General features: G+C 48.2%; 1 protein-coding gene across 9 annotated transcripts in view; it reads left to right on the forward strand.

Moving 5' to 3' along the window:
• ALG1 (ALG1 chitobiosyldiphosphodolichol beta-mannosyltransferase) overlaps positions 1 to 17,261 on the forward strand; it is a 148,855-nt gene that overhangs the window by 51,128 nt on the left and 80,466 nt on the right. For 6 of the 9 annotated variants that reach the window (XR_013524567.1, XR_013524574.1, XR_013524568.1 and 3 more), the window contains exon 14: positions 1 to 216. The gene's annotated coding sequence lies outside the window, so the exon portion shown is untranslated. Of the gene's footprint in view, positions 217 to 14,106; positions 14,319 to 17,261 lie in introns of all 9 variants that reach the window. The other 3 variants (XR_013524570.1, XR_013524573.1, XR_013524575.1) reach the window with 1 other exon arrangement.

Raw genomic sequence — 17,261 nt, forward strand, 5'->3', positions numbered from 1 at the left:
GTGCAGGAGTGAAAGGCAGCAGCCCGCGAAGCCAGGGTCTCCGGCAGTCCCTGTCTCTTAGCAGTAATCCAGAGGGAACGAATACCATTGTCTGACCACTCAGTCTTCTTCTGAATAGTCTTGAAGGAGTACTTCCAGAGCGTCTCTGTGTGAAACATCACGCTGTGAATGACTCTGAGGTCTTTGATCCAGCGAGCCTGGTGATAAACAGGGGAGGTACGTACAGATAAGCTCTTCGAATGGATGTTGCCGGGGTGTCGGTGTTCTTTGAGGGCACAGGCCACATGTCACAAAAGAAAGACCTCAGTGTCTTTTCTCATTGCTCAAGAGATTGAATGGGCAGGAGGAAAAGCTGTTAGGTTTTTAGACAGTCCCATCTGGGGGTGATGGGAGACAGTGACAGATCATATTTTACGGTTTTGGCACCACCTGAACCAATTTATGTTTTGAAGAGGAAAGGGTCTTGCCTACCAAGTCAGTCCCTGGGGTTTCCTTCTGCTTATAGAATCCAGGCAGTGGGCAAGCAGAAAAAGAAAACTAAGGGATGTGCCAGGCACAGTGGCTTGTACTTGTCAACTTAGCACTTTGGGAGGCTGAGGTAGGTGGATTTCTTGAGTCCAGGAGTTCAAGACCACCAGCCTGGCCCAAATAGTAAGACCCCGTTTCTACAAAAATATACAAAGTAGCTGAGCATGGTGGCATGTACCTGTACCCTCAGCTACTTGAAAGGCTGAGATGGGAGAATCACTTTAGCCCAGGAGGCTGACATTGCAGTGAGCCATGTTTATGCCACTATATTCCAGCCTGGGTGGCAGAGGGAGACCCTGTCTCAAAAAAAAGAACCCAAAAAACAAAAAACAAAACTAAACAAAAAACGAAACTAGGGAATCTGGACAGAATAAGTTGATATGTATACATATATAATAAAGAACTGGGATGGAACTGGGTTGACTGAGTAGTTATTTGGATTGCTTTTGACTGAATTTTTCCTATTGGAGTCTACCTTGCTTTTTTCCTTTTTTTGGTTTAGTTTTGTCTTTTTTTTTTTTCTGAGATTGGGCCTTGCTCTGTTGCCCAGGCTGCTTGAGTGCAGTATGCAATCTCAGCTCACTGCAACCTCCGCCTCCTGGGTTCAAGCAATTCTCCTGCCTTAGCCTCCCCAGTAGCTGGGACTATTGGGCATGTACCACCAAGCCTGGCTAATTTTTGTATTTTTAGTAGAGATGGGGTTTCACTATGTTGGCCGGGCTGGTTTTGCACTCCTGGGCTCAAGTGATCTGCCTGTCTCGGTCTCCCAAAGTGCTGGGATTACAGATGTGAGCCACTGCGGCTGGCTGGAGTCTACCTTTCTTTGAATTTACTGCAGTGCAAAGACTGGGACGTGTGAAACTCCAGGTTTATTTGGGTTACACAGAGATACTATGGGCTGATTAAGGAAGGAAAGATATGAGAAGCCTGCAGAGCATGCTTTCCGAGACTCTGTGGGGCCTGGGAAAGGAGCCGTTGACCAGAAAGGGAACATTGGATGCTTTGGAAGAGAAGATTAATCCAGTTCATCAGGGGAGTTAATAATGCAAGGGAAGAAATTCAGGGACAGCGCCAAACACACTCCTTCCAAGTCCCTTCTGTCCCCTCAGTCACCTCTGTCCTCGCTTTCCCTCTTCCCTCTGAGTAATGTCATATACTTTCTTCCCACTCCAGTCACTCCTAATCAACTAACTCTTCTCTTTACCATCTTTTAATCAGACCTTGAGACTTCCTCTTCTTCAAGGATTAGTGATTATGTTTCTCCAAAATACTGCAAGAAAAGAGAGTTGAGGCCGGGCGCAGTGACTCACATCTGTAATGCAGCACTTTGGGAGGCCGAGGTGGGTGGATCATGAGGTCAGGCGTTCGAGACCATCCTGGCCAACATAATGAAACACTGTCTCTACTAAAAACACAAAAATTATCTGGGCATGGTGGCATGTGCCTGTAGTCCCAGCTACTCAGGAGGCTGAGGCAGGAGAATCGCTTGAACCTAGGAGGCGGAGGTTGCAGTGAGCCGAGATCGCGCCATTGCACTCTAGCCTGGGTGACAGAGCAAGAGTCCATCTCAAAAAAAAAAAAAAAAAAAAAAAAAGAACAGAAAAAAGAAAAGAAACGAAAAGAAAAGAAAAAAGAGTTGAAACTTGGAAAACCTGCATTTGAGTAACTTGGAAAACCTGCATTTGAGTACCAGATCTGCCTCTGCTAGCTATTTGAGAAGTCATTCTGTTCCATCTTTTTTTTTTTTTGAAACAGGGTCGCCCTCTCTTGCCTAGGCTGGAGTACAGTGGTGTGATCTCTGCTTACTGCAGCCTCAACCTCCTGGGCTCAAGAAATCCTCCCACATCAGCCTCCTGAGTAGCTGGGACTCTAGGTGTGTGCCACCACACCCGGCTAACTTTTAATTTTTTCTTGTCTTTTTTGTAGAGATGGGGTCTTGCTGTGTTGCACAGGCTGGTCTCTAACTCATGGGCTAAAGTGATCCTCCTGTCTTGGCCTTTCAAATGAAGTGGGAAAGTTCCCTTGGAACCCTCGCAGGGCATGTGATGGGGGTGTGGCTTGCTTCTTCAGTGCCCCACTGCCCAAACCTCTAGGGGAGCATCCAGATGGGCAGCGAGCCCCATGGCAGTGTGTAGGGGTGAATGTTTACAGTTGAAGCCCCCGTGGGCATGTGTTGCAGGGTTCTCTTTTAGTTTAGCCATCCATAGGTAGCTTGTGTGAGTCAGCTCAGTTAGACCCCTGCCTTACTCTAAGGACAGAAGGCTTTCTGTATCGCGGGGTTCTTGCCTTGGTGTACCAGAAGAAGCAGATCACACAGAGGCTTGGAGAATGAGTGCAAGGTTTTATGGAGAGGAAGTAGCTCTCAGCAGATGGGGGAGCTGGAAGGGAGATGGTTTTCCCCTGGAGTCAGGCTACTTGCTGGCCTGACTCTTCTCCGACTGTCCTAGCCAAACTCTGCGTTGTTCTGCCAGTCAGTGGCCTGTGGTGTGCCGGTGCCTGTCGGTGACCCGTGGTGTGCCGGTGCCTGTCGGTGGCCCGTGGTGTGCCGGTGCCTGTCGGTGGCCCGTGGTGTGCCGGTGCCTGTCGGTGACCCGTGGTGTGCCGGTGCCTGTCGGTGGCCCGTGGTGTGCCGGTGCCAGTCGGTGGCCCGTGGTGTGCCGGTGCCAGTCGGTGGCCCGTGGTGTGCCGGTGTCTGTCAGTGGCCCGTGGTGTGCCGGTACCAGTCGGTGGCCTGTGGTGTGCCGGTGCCAGTCGGTGGCCTGTGGTGTGCCGGTGCCTGTCGGTGGCCTGTGGTGTGCCGGTGCCTGTCGGTGGCCTGTGGTGTGCCGGTGTCTGTCGGTGACCCGTGGTGTGCTGGTGCCTGTCGGTGAGTTCCTCTTGATGTCTAGCACCCGTGTGTTCCTCCGCTGATGTGCTCCTCTCGACGTCCAGCCACCTGTCTGTCTGCCTGCTAGGGTCTCAGGGTTTTTGTAGGCACAGAATTTTGGTGTGGCAGCCAGGGTGGTCTTGGGAAATGAAACATTTGGGCAGGAAACAAAAATGCCTGTCCTCACCTAGGTCAGTGGGTACACGCCCTGGGGTGGGGCCCTAGACAAAGACCACACCCTCCTCTACCTGCACTTCCCTTCCCTGCTTTCATATCACTTAAAGGGACCATGCTCTTCCCTTCCCAGCACTTCCCTTCTGTATCACAAAGTGCTGGGATTATGGGGTTTTACCATGTTGGCCAGGCTGGTCTTGAACTCCTGACCACAGGTGATCCACCCACGTTGGCCTCCCAGAGTGCTGGGATTACCAGTTTGAGCCACTGCACCCAGCCTATGTTTCTTTTTTAAGCAAGAAAACAAATGCTCTTCCCACCTTCCACTAAACCAATCTCTCTGTTTTTCCCCCCTCATAGAATTCTCGTCCTTCTTGGCCCAGGGCAAACAATGTATTTTCTTTTGGCCCTTCTGTCCATCTGTGAAAGGGTCAGGCAGTTTAATAAAGCCTTAATCAAATATTTTGATGACCGCAGTCAAGACTGTGCTTATTAATGCCTGAGATGCACCAGGAGCACATGACCTGGCTGTGACTCTTCTAACAAATTTCCCCAATGGGTGACTCAAGACAACAGAAAGTCATTCTCTCCAGTTCCGAAAGCTTGATGTCCGAAATCAGCAGGGCCGTGCTCCCTCTGAAGGCTCCAGAGATGAATCTTTCCTTGCTTCTTCCAGCTTCTGGTGGTTGCTGGCAGTCCTTGGCTTGTGGCCACATCATTCTACCTCTTCCTTCATCCTCATGTGGCCTTCTCCCCTGTGTGTCTCTGTCCCTTCTCTTCTCACGAGGATGCCATTATTACTGGATTTAAGGTCCACACTATTCCAATATGACCTCATCTTAATGACATCTGTGGTGGCCCTATTTTCTTTCCTTTTTACTCTTTTCTTTTTGAGATGGAGTGTTGCTCTGTCACCCAGGCTGGAGTGCAGTGGCACAATCTCGGCTCACTGCAACCTTTGCTTCCTGGCACGATCTCGGCTCACTGCAACCTCTGCTTCCTAGGTTCAAGTGATTCTCCTGCCTCAGCCTCCCAAGTAGCTGGGATTGCGCCCACCATACATAGGAATGAGCCACCATACATGGCTAATTTTTGTGTTTTTAGTAGAAACAGGTTTTCACCATGTTGGCCAGGCTGGTCTTGAACTCCTGACTTCAAGTGATCCTCCTGCCTCAGCCTCCCAAAGTGCTAAGATTACAGGCCACCACTCCTGACCCCCATTTTCTAATAATATTACATTCTGAGGTTCTTGGTGAATGTGAATTTCACATTCACATTTCACATTGGAGGTTATTATTTAGTGTAGCAAAAGGCAGGGCGTCCTCATTTTCTTCCCTACCCCAGGAATGAGGAAGTTAACTCTCAAGCATCTGAGAGAGAGAGACACTTCCTAAGCTTCCAACAATCAGTTATCCAAATATTAGTCACAGAAGAGCACTAAGGGTTGTGCTCAGCATGTGGCCAGCCCGTTCTCAGACTGTCAAGTTTAAGATGAACGCTAATCCTGAGTGAGTTTTTAAATGTATCTGGCATTTCCCCATCATTGTAAAATGTGCACACATTGTGATGGCTGGGGCTTCCCTCTCAGGTGTCATCTGCAAAGTCAGACGTGAAACAGCCTGGGTGAGGTTGGCCAAGCTGGGGACTGGGTTGGGAGGGAAGCTGGGAAATGATCTCCAACGTCTCAGATCCTAAACTGGCCTTAGCCTGATTCACCCAGAGGGACTTGGTACAAATGCACATTTCAGGGCCCACCCCAGACCTAATGAATCAGAATTACCTGGGCAGGATCCTGGGGAGCTCTGTTTTGAAAAGCAGCCCAGCAGAATCCTATGGTCAGACAGGGAGAGGAACCGAGTTCAATCTCCGGCAGTAGTTCTCAGACTGGTTAGTGCTTCAAAAAATACAGATGCTGATGACCAGGTGTGGTGGCTTATGCCTGTAATCCCAGCACATTGGGTGGTTGAGCTGGGAGAATCGCTTGAGGCCAGGAGTTTGAGACTAGCCTGGAGAATATAGAGAGATACTGTGTCTACCAAAAATTTAAAAATTGGCCAGGGGTGGTGGTGCCTGCCTGTGATCCCAGCTACTAGGGAGGCTGAAGTGGGAGGATCGCTTGAGCTCAGGAGTTGGAGGCTGTAGTGAGCTATGATTGTGCCACTGCACTCCAGCCTGGGTAACAGAGCAAGACTCTTCCTCAAAAACAAAAACCAAAAAACAGATGCTATGTCCTGATCCAGAGGTTGGGGTTTCATTGTTCTGGAGAATGACCTGGGTTTTGGAACATTTGAAAGATCTCAGGCGACCCTAAGTGTAGATGGGTTTGGGAGCCATACATCTAAGGCACACTTGAGTCGGGGAACAGCGAGGTGGTGTGGACTAGCCGGCCAGAAGCCAGGGTGGGGCAGTGGAAACCAGCATTGCAGAGACCATTAAGGCTGGGAAGCATATTGTGTGAGGCCCATCACAGTGCTTGGACATGAATGCTTTAGACCTAAGACAGACAATTGGTTCCTAAATGTGAAAACTGCAAGGCTGGAATGAACACATGTCTAACGCTTTGCAACATTGTCAAGTTGTCAGCTGCAACTCCGTTCTGAGGGCATGATGCCTGAGATTTGCCTGTAACGGGTCAGTTTTAATGGATGTAACGTGGTATGGAGTGAGGCCTTCAAAGATAGGCCAAGGTGGGAGGATCACAAGGTCAAGAGATCAAGACCATCCTGGCCAACGTGATAAAACCCTGTCTCTACTAAAAATACAAAAATTAGCTGGGTGTGGTGGCGCATGCCTGTAGTCCCAGCAACTTGGGAGGCTGAGGCAGGAGAATCACCTGAAGGAAGGTGGAAGTTGCAGTGAGCTGCGATTTCACCATTGCACTCCAGCTGGAGACAGAGCGAGACTCTATCTCAAAAGAGACAAAAACAAAACAAAACAAAACAAGGACAGAGGGGACCTGAAGCGTCTCTCAAAACCAAGGAAAATGGTCTAGATCACAAACATATTCTCTTTCTCCTTCTCTCCACTGCCCCCACACACCATCATCTTTATCAACTCCAATAGAATCGATGTTCTTCAATCAAGTCTACTCACTTTTTATGTATTTACTTTACAGATGGGGTGTCGCCATGTTGCCCAGGCTGCTATCAAACTCCTGGACTCAAGTCGTTCGCCCACCTCGGCCTCCCAAAGTGCTGGAATTAAGGGCATCAGCCACTGCACCCGGCTGTCACTTTTATTTTTGATGTTCAAATTATCCCTAAACTGCCCAGTGGGAGCTAATGTCTGTAAGACCATAGATTCTTTTTATGCACTCGATACATTTTCATTTTTACCTTAGACTTTCATTATAGAAAAGATTCTGTTTTTTTTTCCACCGGTTTCTATTGGATAATGAACCCCCTTGTGCCTGTCATCAGCCTCAGCGGTCATCATCTCATTACCACGCTGGGTTTTTTTGAAGCAAGTATCTTCTAACATTTAGGCAGTGTTCAGATTTCCCTAACTATCTTAAATGAGTGTTTCGAATAGTTATTTCATTGGAAACAAGGTCAAAACAAGTACATTTTACATTTTTAGGCCAGCCTTGAGAGTAGGTGTAAAACTGTCTGTGGGGGGCCGGGCGTGGTGGCTCAAGCCTGTAATCCCAGCACTTTCGGAGGCCGAGGCGGGTGGATCACGAGGTCATGAGATCGAGACCATCCTGGTCAACATGGTGAAACCCCGTCTCTATTAAAGATACAAAAAATTAGCTGGGCATAGTGGCACGTGCCTGTAATCCCAGCTACTCGGGAGGCTGAGGCAGGAGAATTGCCTGAACCCAGGAGGCGGAGGTTGCGGTGAGCCGAGATCGCGCCATTGCACTCCAGCCTGGGTAACAAGAGCGAAACTCCGTCTCTATTAAAAAAAAAAAAAAAAAACAAAAAACTGTCTGTGGGGGTAGGAGGCGGGATTAGCCTCTGGAGGCGGGGCCTGGATACCAGACCCAATTGAAGACTAGCTAAGGCAGGTTCCACAGTAAATAATACCAGGAGATGTGAACATGAAGCGCCACTGTGAAGGTCAGCTACCACAGTCATTTAACCAACTAGTTCTCAACCCTGACTGCAGCTGAGAGAGATTGGTTTTTGCTTCTTCTTTTTTTTTTTTAAAGAGGCAGGGTCTTGCTAAGTTGCGCAGGCTGGACTCAAACTCCCGGACTCAAGTGACCCTTCTGCCTCAGCCTCCCGAGTAGCTGAGACTACAGGTGTGTGCCCCTCTGCCCAGCAAGATTTTAAAAAATACATATGCCCAGACACCACTTTACACCAACTAAGTCAGAATCGGATATAGTGAAGTCATTAATGACTTTGCTCCTGGGAAACTCCTGGGAATGTGGCAGAGAGAAAGAGATGGGAAAATAAGATTTTAAGAAGCGTTGCTGTGCATTTGAAAATGATTTTTCTTTGGTGTTTGTCTTGAGGGACGGCGGTAAACATTTCAGTTGCCTTTAAGTGTGCTTGGATGCTGGAATAATGGCTCTTTGAATGCAGCCTCACACTGAGTCGGGCCACACGGCAGCCAGCGTGAACCTTTATGCTACATGTACGAAAAATGAATGTCACGAGCCCACTCTCAGGAACCTTACAATTTGGAGGGGTAGGTCAGGCCCACCTATCACTTCTACCTCATGGTAAAGGATGCCTGGTGTGTGGTAGGAGGTGGTGTGATAACAAGAAGATATTGCATGATCAGTGTTGGGGGTCTTCCTAGCAACGTTAAACTTCTTAACCTCCTCCATTGTGTCATCAATTTGCTGATTACAGTTTCTGCCTCAGCATCTGGTTTCAGGCCTGGCACAAGCTGTTTGTTTCAGGCCAGGCACACACCCCGCCATCTTTGGCGTAGTTAACACCTCTCCTCTCTGCGTGGTGGTCTGGAGATGTAACGTGCTTGCTCCTCATCCCACGCATCCCAAACAACCCACAGCTGCTGACCATGATTAAATGTAGTGGAGATTCAGTGGTTTTCTTTTGATTCTCAGGGGCCGATATTCATTCTTTTGTAACTACTTGCAGAGTTGGCTAGGCGTGGTGGTTCACGCCTGTAATCCCAGCACTTTGAGAGGCTGAGATGGGTCGATCATGAGGTTTAGAGTTCGAGACCAGCCTGGTCAACGTGGTAAAACCCTGTCTCTGCTAAAAATACAAAAATTAGCTGGTTGTGGTGGCAGGTGCCTGTAATCCCAGCTAATTGGGAGCCTGAGGCAGGAGAATTGCCTGAACCTGGGAGGTGGAAGTTGCGGTGAGCCAAGATTGTGCCAGTAGACTCCAGCCTGGGCGACAGAGTGAGCCTCTGTCTCAAAAACAAAAATGAAAAAAACTTGCAGATTGAATTAAGGAAACCATGAAGTCCAGAGTTTAATCCATCCCCTTCCTTTTTCTCTTTCTCAAATATTTTGAGCCAGATACTATCCTAGATTGTCTCGTAATATTTACAGTCTAGGAGAAGACAGGAGAGAGAGCTAAGGATAGAGACCGTGTTCTAAAATGTTTGCTGTGTTTGTAGGTGCCCTCCCTCAATTTCCCTATTCCCTGGCCATGCTGGAAAGCAGGTGTTGGCACCATATTTCTCCTCGTCTTTATACTCAGTTGGTTGGCCAGAAATCCAATTCTCTCTCTTCCTCTCTCTCTCTCTCTCTCTCTCTTCCCCTCTCTCTCTCCCTCTCCCTCTCTCCCTGTTTCTCTCTCTCTCCCTCTCCCTCTCTCCCTCTCTCTCTCTCTTCCTCCCTCTCTCCCTCTCTCTCCCTCTCCCTCTCCCCCTCTCTCTTCCCCCCTCCCCCCTCTTCCCCCCCTTCCTCCCTTTCTCTCCTCCTTCTCTCAAGACATCCAGTAACTAACTGGTCAGCTGGTGGTGGGCACTGCTGGCTACCATGACGGGCCACCAGCAAAAAGTGAAAATTGGTTGTGAGTGACAGAAGCAGAGATAAGAAATTCCACTGGGCTGATAAGAAAGACCATGGGCATCTGAGAGCCAGAAAGAGGAACTCGTTTCTGTAAATCCAGTTTCCATTCTCTCATGGCTGCTCATTTGCTTCCCATGCCCATGCGTTTTTGTGTTAGAGACAGGGTGTGGTCCTTTCCCTCCAGCTTATGCAAATGGGTTTCTGTTCCTACAATCATTGTTGCCAGGTGTGGATGGTGACTGATGCTCTAATAAATGCTGAAAAAGGCCAGGTGTGGTGGCTCATGCCAAAGTGCTGGGGGTCCAAGGCGGGCAGATCACAAGGTCAGGAGTTCCAGACCAGCCTGGCCAACATGGTGATACCCCATCTCTACTAAAAAAATACAAAATTTAGCTGGGCATGGTGGCGTGCACCTGTAATCTCGGGAGACTGAGGCAGGAGAATTGCTTGAACTCAGGAAGTGGAGGTTGCAGTGAGCCGAGATTGCACCCCTGCACTCCAGCCTGGGCGACAGAACAAGACTCCATCTCAAATAAATAAGAATAAAAAGAAATAGACACTGAAAAAAAGCAGAGTGGAAGCACAGAAAAGAGGGCTTCCCTGAGGAGGTGACGTTAGTGCCCAGTTGGAAGGCAGGAGTAAGTGTGCCCCGTAATTTTTTTAGGATGTATGTAGACAGAGGTGATTGGGCGTATGTAGACAGAGGTGATTTAGCAACGAACTGTCCCAGTTGTGCTCATTGTCAGTTACCTCGCCGCAAGGGTTATGTAGCCCTGAGTTTGCTTTGTGCTTATTGTAGGTTGTTGTTTATCCAGACCCCTCAAATGATATGCACTCGGAAACAAGGGACAGCACTGTTCACTGATGTTGTGGACAAACCATTATCTTGTTACCTAAGACTGGGGTAATTTATAAAGAAAAAGAGGTTGTTTTTTTTTTTTTTTGAGATGGAGTTTCGCTCTTGTTACCCAGGCTGGAGTGCAATGGCGCAATCTCGGCTCACCGCAACCTCCGCCTCCTGGGTTCAGGCAATTCTCCTGCCTCAGCCTCCCGAGTAGCTGGGACTACAGGCACACGCCGCCATGCCCAGCTATTTTTTTTATATTTTAGTAGAGACGGGGTTTCACCATGTTGACCAGATTGTCTCAATCTCTTGACCTCGTGATCCACCCGCCTTGGCCTCCCAAAGTGCTGGGATTACAGGCTTGAGCCACTGTGCCCGGCCAAGAAAAAGAGGTTTAATGGACTCACAGTTCCATGTGGCTGAGGAAGCCTCTAAATTATGGTGGAAGGCAAAATGCCCGTCTTACGTGGCAGCAGACAAGAGATGAGAGCTACTTTGGTTATTGTTTGCTGGCCATAGAATTTGCTTCTATATTTTGAACTAAGATGAGAGCTGAGCACACAAGATGGTTGTAGGTCTGTCCTTTGTCTTTGATGATGATGATGATGAAATGGCTAGCATGGTTCATGACTTGCTTTTCTCATCGTCTCAGTCTGAGATTTTTGGCTGGACGATTGGCTTGGGCCAGATGAAGATCACCCCTGATCTTAACGTCAAGCCTGAACCAGCCTCCAGACTCAAGTCTTCATGGGGCTTGAGATCCCTTGAGGAATGGGTGTCCCTGCAATATTGCAATGGTTTTTGAAGGTGTCATTGGAGCTGGGAAAATGGGCGCTCTCCTGCTTTTCCATCCTGCTTAGATTTCCCATTGAGTACCAATCTTATCTCCTTTTTTGTTTGTTTTGAGACGGAGTCTCGCTCTGTAGCCCAGGCTGGAGTACAGTGGCGTGATCTCGGCTCACTTTAAGCTCTACCTCCCAGGTCCCTGTTCAAGCGATTCTCCTGCCTCAGCCTCCCGAGAAGCTGTGATTACAGACACGTGCCACCGTGCCCAGCTAATTATTGTATTTTTAGTAGAGACAGGGTTTCATCACGTTGGCCAGGCTGGTCGTGAACTCCTGACCTGGTGATCCGCCCACTTTGGCCTCTCAGAGTGTTGGGATTGCAGGCGTGAGCCCCGTGCTCAGCTCCTTTTTTTTTGTGACAGAGTCTTGCTCTGTCACCTAGGCTGGAGTGCAGTGGTGGGACCCTGGCTCACTACAGTCTCTGCCTCCCAGGTTTAAGCGATTCCTGTGCCTCCACCTTCCAAGTAGCTGTGACTGCAGGTGCACACCACCACACCTGGCTAAGTGGTTTTTTGTATTTTTAGTAGAGATGGGGGTTTGCCACATTTGCCGGACTGGTTTCCAACTCCTGGCCTCAAGTGATCCACCTGTCTCCACCTCCCAAAGTGCTGGGATTACAACGTGAGCCACTGTGCCCGGCCTCATTTCCTCTTACACCATAAGCAATTGCCTGCAAATCTGTTTTCTCCATTAGTTTGCAAGCTTCCTGAGAGCAGAACTGTGGCTCATTTCTTCTGGACTCTCCCTGGCACGAGGCCCAGGGCTTTACCCTCAGTAGGCATTCAGCAAATGTTTATGATTGAATTCAACAGCTCCCCCCGCACTGCCCCCACCTGATGTGCAGGTGGTTAAGTACCATCAGAACAAGTTTAAGTCCAGAGTCAATATGGGAAAACATTACTTTAGTGATATGAAAAGAAACCCATGTTATTCAGTCAGAATACTTGTAAGCGTATCCCCTGTCCAAGCATTTGCTGAATTTCTATCTACTAATTTTCAGGTGGAACAGTACATGTGCAGATAGTCCATTTAGACAAAGATACACTTTCATGCATTCATTTCTTTAACAATAATTTGTGGCCCTACTAACTCCTTTGACCTAACCTACCATGTAAGCTGTAAGTATATCTTTATTTTCCTTGTGATTTGGGAGGTCCAATGCTTCATGAAGCTCACATGCCTGAAACTAATGAAGATAATATCTTGTTAACCAGCTACTATAAAACTAGCCACCAAATCAAGTCAATCACCCACCTTAAGTCAACCCAGTACTCCCGTCTTGAGCAGAGAAGCCCATGCTGACTCAGTCAAGACATGGATGGAAAAACAGCTCCCTCTGGGGATCAAAACCACGCTCGCCCCTAATCTTCCTCCCCAGAGTTCTCCTCCTTGGTAATCCACTGAACCCATAACAAAACAGAAGTGCTTGAAATGAGGACAGGTAGCTCTATGCACCAGTCGAAATTTAGAACTGCATCAATTCCTGATATAGAAATGAGGCTTCTCCCCAGGACTAGCATTCCTCGAAGGCAGCCCTTTTCTAGATGGAGAAAATGGAACCCGAAGGCACCCATTTCCCTAAACTGCTCTTGCTCATGAGTAAGGATGAATGAAAAATGCTGACGCTGCTTCTGTCAGCATCGCTTTTTAATTATGGCCATCAATAAATCATTTTATCCTTCAACAAGACGTGAGAATGGCCGGAAGGCAGAGGCACAATTCCTTAGGAATTAAGCCAACAGAGAATGGGCTGTCTATCTCCCCACTGCTTCCCTTACTCTGCTGTCAGAAAGAGAACCGTTCTCTCTTTGCGTAGCTGGGAGCAGACGGCTGCCCTTGAGTTCTGTCTGGGGGCTCCATTAACACGGTTTTACCCCAGGCTGCCTCGGTGGCCACTGCCACACAAGCTGCGCCCGTTCTTTCTTCTGCGCCTTGTATGACTTCACTGTTTTTCCTCTTCCTAAGTGTAGTGAGCTGAATGGTGGCCTCCCACAAGATAGATCTGGATGCTTGTGCCGGGAATCTGGGCACGTGGTCTTATTTGGAAGAAGGGTCTTTGCCGATGTAATTAATGAAGTTAAGGATCTTGAGATAAGGAGATTATCCTGGAGTATTTCAGGTGGGCTGCAAATCTATAGACAAGTGTCCTTATAAGAGGACACTCTTCCTCCAGAGGAGGAGACCCAGACAGAAGAGGAGCAGCAAGGTGACCAGAGAGGCAGAGATTGGATCACGCGGCCACAAGTCAAGGAATTCTAGTCGCTTCTACAAGCTGGAAGAGGCAAGGAACGGATTCTTCCCTAGAACCTCTGAGACAGTGTGGTCCTGCTGACATTTGCTGATTTTAGACTTCTTCTGGCCTCCCGACTTTCTGTTTTTTTTTCTTTTGAGACAGAGTCTTTCTCTGTTGCCCAGTGTGGAGTGCAGTGGCACAATCTTGATTCACTGCAGCCTCCACCTTCCAGACTGAAGCCATTTTCCTGTCTCAGCCTCCCAAGTAGCTGGGACTACAGGCATTTGCCACCACACATGGCTAGTTTTTGAATTTTTAGTAGAGATGGGGTTTTGCCATATTGGCCAGGCTGGTCTCGAACTTCTGGCCTCAAGTGAACCACCCACCTCAGCCTCCCAAAGTGCTAAGATTATTTAGGTGTGAGCCATGGCTCATGGCCCAGACTGTTTGTTTTTTTTTTTTGAGATGGAGTCCTACTCTGTCACCAGGCCGGAGTACAGTGGTGGGATCTTGGCTCCCTGCAACCTCTGCCTCCATGGTTCTTAGCTGCAACGGTTGTGAAATTTGAATGCGCTCGTGCTGTCAGCTGGACTTTGCTGGCCTTGTGTCTGTTATTCCCTGGCAGTTCTACAGGGCCTGCAGCTGGTACGAAACACCTCCCTTCTTTCTCAGATGGTGCCCAGCTTCCCTGCTCCCTGAAGGCTCTGCAGTCAGGAACAGTCAGGACTTGGCACCCCGTTGTTGCGGGTGTTGGGCCGACCCTTCCTCATGTGTGATCCATGGACCCGCAGCACTGCACCACCTGGGAGCTTTTGGAATTGAAGACTCTCAGGCCTCATCCAGGACCTACTGGGCCAGAATCTGCAGTTTAACAAGATGCCCAGGTGATTATCGTATTACGTTTAGATCTGAAAAGGGCCAGTAGGAGAGGCTTTAAGGGAGGGTAATTAGATATTTTCTCCACCTGCTAAAATCTTAGATTCTTCATGGTAAATTTATTCACTGTGGCAATGGCATGGGGGTTATAAAAAAACAAAACAATCCTTTCATCAAGAACGCACCCTGGTGTGTTATGGATGTGGGTGAAATGACATGTCTGGAATTTGCTTTAAAATATTCTAAAATAAGGCTGGGCGTGGTAGCTCACACCTGTAATCCCAGCACTTTGGGAGGCTGAGGCAGGAGGATCACCTTAGGTCAGGAGTTCGAGACCAGCCTGGCTAACATGGAGAAACCCTGTCTCTACTAAAAATACAAAAAAAAAAAAAAATTAGCTGGGTGTAGTGGCATATGCCTGTAATCCCAGCTACTCTGGAGGCTGAGGCAGGAGAGTTGCTTGAATTTGGGAGGCAGAGGTTGCAGAGAGCCAAGATCACGCCATTGCACTCCAGCCTGGGCAACAGGAGTGAAACTCCATCTAAAAAAAAAAAAAAATTCTAGAATTTCAAGGAGGAAAAGGAAAAGAGGTGGGAACTGGAATGAGATAGGCAAAATGTTGACAGGTTCTTGCAGTGGGATGCTGGGTCTGGGGGTTTCATGGTACAGTTCTCTCCCTACTTTTTATGTATGTGGGAAATTTCTATACTGAAAAGCTAGGGTTGGGCACAGTGGCTCATGCCTGTAACCTCAGACTTTTGGGAGGCCAAGGTGGGTAGGTAGATTGCTTGAGCCTGGGAGTCCAAGACCAACCTGGCCAACATGGGGAAACACCATCTCTACTAAAAATGCAAAAATCAGCCAGGCATGCTGACAACATGCCTGTAGTCCCAGCTACCTGGGAGGTTGAGGCATGAGAATCACTTGAACCCAGGAGGTGGAAGTTGCAATGAGCTTAGATCGCGACATTATACTCCAGCCTGGGCAACAGAGAGAGACTTTGTTTCAAAAAAAAAAAAAAAGTTAGAAAATACCCTGGTTTTCCAGCCTTTCTTTAGTTTTTTTTTTTTTTGAAACAGGATTTCACTCTGTAGCCCAGGCTGGAGTACAGTGGTGTGATCCCAGCTCACTGCAGCCTCAGCCTCCTGGGCTCAAGCGAACCTCCCACCCCAGCCTCCCAAGTAGCTGAGACCAAAGGCGCTAATTTTTTCACTTTTTGTAGAGGCAAGGTCTTGCTATGTTGCTCAGGCTGGTCTTGAACTCCTGGGCTCAGGCAGTTCTCCCGTCTCAGCCTGGGAGTAGTCCCAAAGTGCTGGGATTCCGGGTGTGAGTCACCATACCCAGTCTCAGTAATTTTTCATGACTCCACTCCTTCTCCCCTCTTGGAAATGACTGGCTTTCGAGGGAACATCTTTTTTGTCCCAATCCGTCGTTTCTTTGCTCAGTGCACCTGTGTTTGGGGCTTTGTTGATCTCCAGGCCTTTTTCGGCAGAGCTGTCCCTGGAGAGCAGAATGGGTGCCGATGGCTTCTCAGCATCTTCTAAGTCAGTTTCCACCCACATCTAGTCAGCCTCTGTTGCTCCTGGCAGCAGAAAGGTCGTCTCCTTTCCCTTTCTCCACCTCTCTAACCTAAGGCTCCGTCTTTGTCACGGGTTTGTCACGGGTAGAGCATCACACGTGCAGCCTTCAGGCTCTCTCACTTACGTGTGGTCTGTGAAAATGTCTTTACTTCAGGGCTTCTCAACCAGGGGGTGACTTTGCCCCCCAGAGAATATTTGGCCGTGTCTGGAGACAGTTTTGGTCGTTACAGCTGGAGGAGGTGGTGCTACTGTGCATCTAGTTATAGAGGCCAGTGTGGCTGCTGAACACCCTGCAATGTCCAGGATGGCCTCCACTAAGACAAAAGAATGATCCAGCCCAATGTCAATAGTGCGGAAAGTGAGAGACCCTGATTCCATCGTAGAGACCATCTGAGCACATCTGGCCAAGCTCTTTTTGCTCCTGTCTCATGAAGAAAAGGCAGACTCAGGACTGATGATAATACCGATGGGATTTTTTTCTTTTTTGCTATTTATTTAATTTATTTTTTAATTATACTTTAAGTTCTGGGGTACGCGTGTGGAACGTGCAGGTTTGTTACACAGGTATACATGTGCCATGGTGGTTTGCTGCATCCATCCCCCCACTGGCTACATAAAGTATTTCTCCTAATGTTGTCCCTCCCTTATCTTGACTTTTGGATACGATGACTTACCATTTTTGCAAGTTGTATACTGCACACCTCTGGGGGCGCCACCCACATGATAATTTATGAAACTGCCACCCCAAACGGGGTGGAGGGCTAGGGGAGGGATAGCGTTAGGAGAAACACCTAATGTAGATGACAGGATGATGGATGCGGTAGCCCATCATGGCACGTGTATACCTATGTAGCAAACCTGCATGATCTGCACATGTACCCCAGAACTTGAAGTATAACAAAAAAAAAAAAAAAGAAAAAAAAAAGAAACTGCCACCCCAAGAATTGCCCAGTACATAGTCTACACGGCTGTAAGTAGTTGTTCTGGTTTTGGGTTACTCTGGAGTGCTCTGGAACTGGGAGGAACTTTATTTCTGGCCAGCAGAGACCCTGAACATGACATTGAGTGTGCTTTCAAGAAAGGAGAAACGCTGAACAGGGAGGAACTCATTTTTACAACTCTTGACCATCATCTGGTTACAGAGCATCCGCTTTTCACCTCTAGGCCATATCCATTTGATGGATGTAAAATCATCAAATTATAATATCATGGCTTACGCTTTTGATAGCTTCTGCCTGGACCGTGGAGGTGATAGCTTCTTATTTTCAATTGATTCATCGGGGGAGAAAATATGCACGGCTGCTCTAAGACTTTCTATCTGCACACCATTTGCTTGACGGGATTTCTTTAGTTTCTGTAGCATAACTTATT

Source organism: Callithrix jacchus, chromosome 12, assembly GCF_049354715.1.
Source record: "Callithrix jacchus isolate 240 chromosome 12, calJac240_pri, whole genome shotgun sequence".
NCBI classification, from domain to species: domain Eukaryota; kingdom Metazoa; phylum Chordata; class Mammalia; order Primates; family Cebidae; genus Callithrix; species Callithrix jacchus.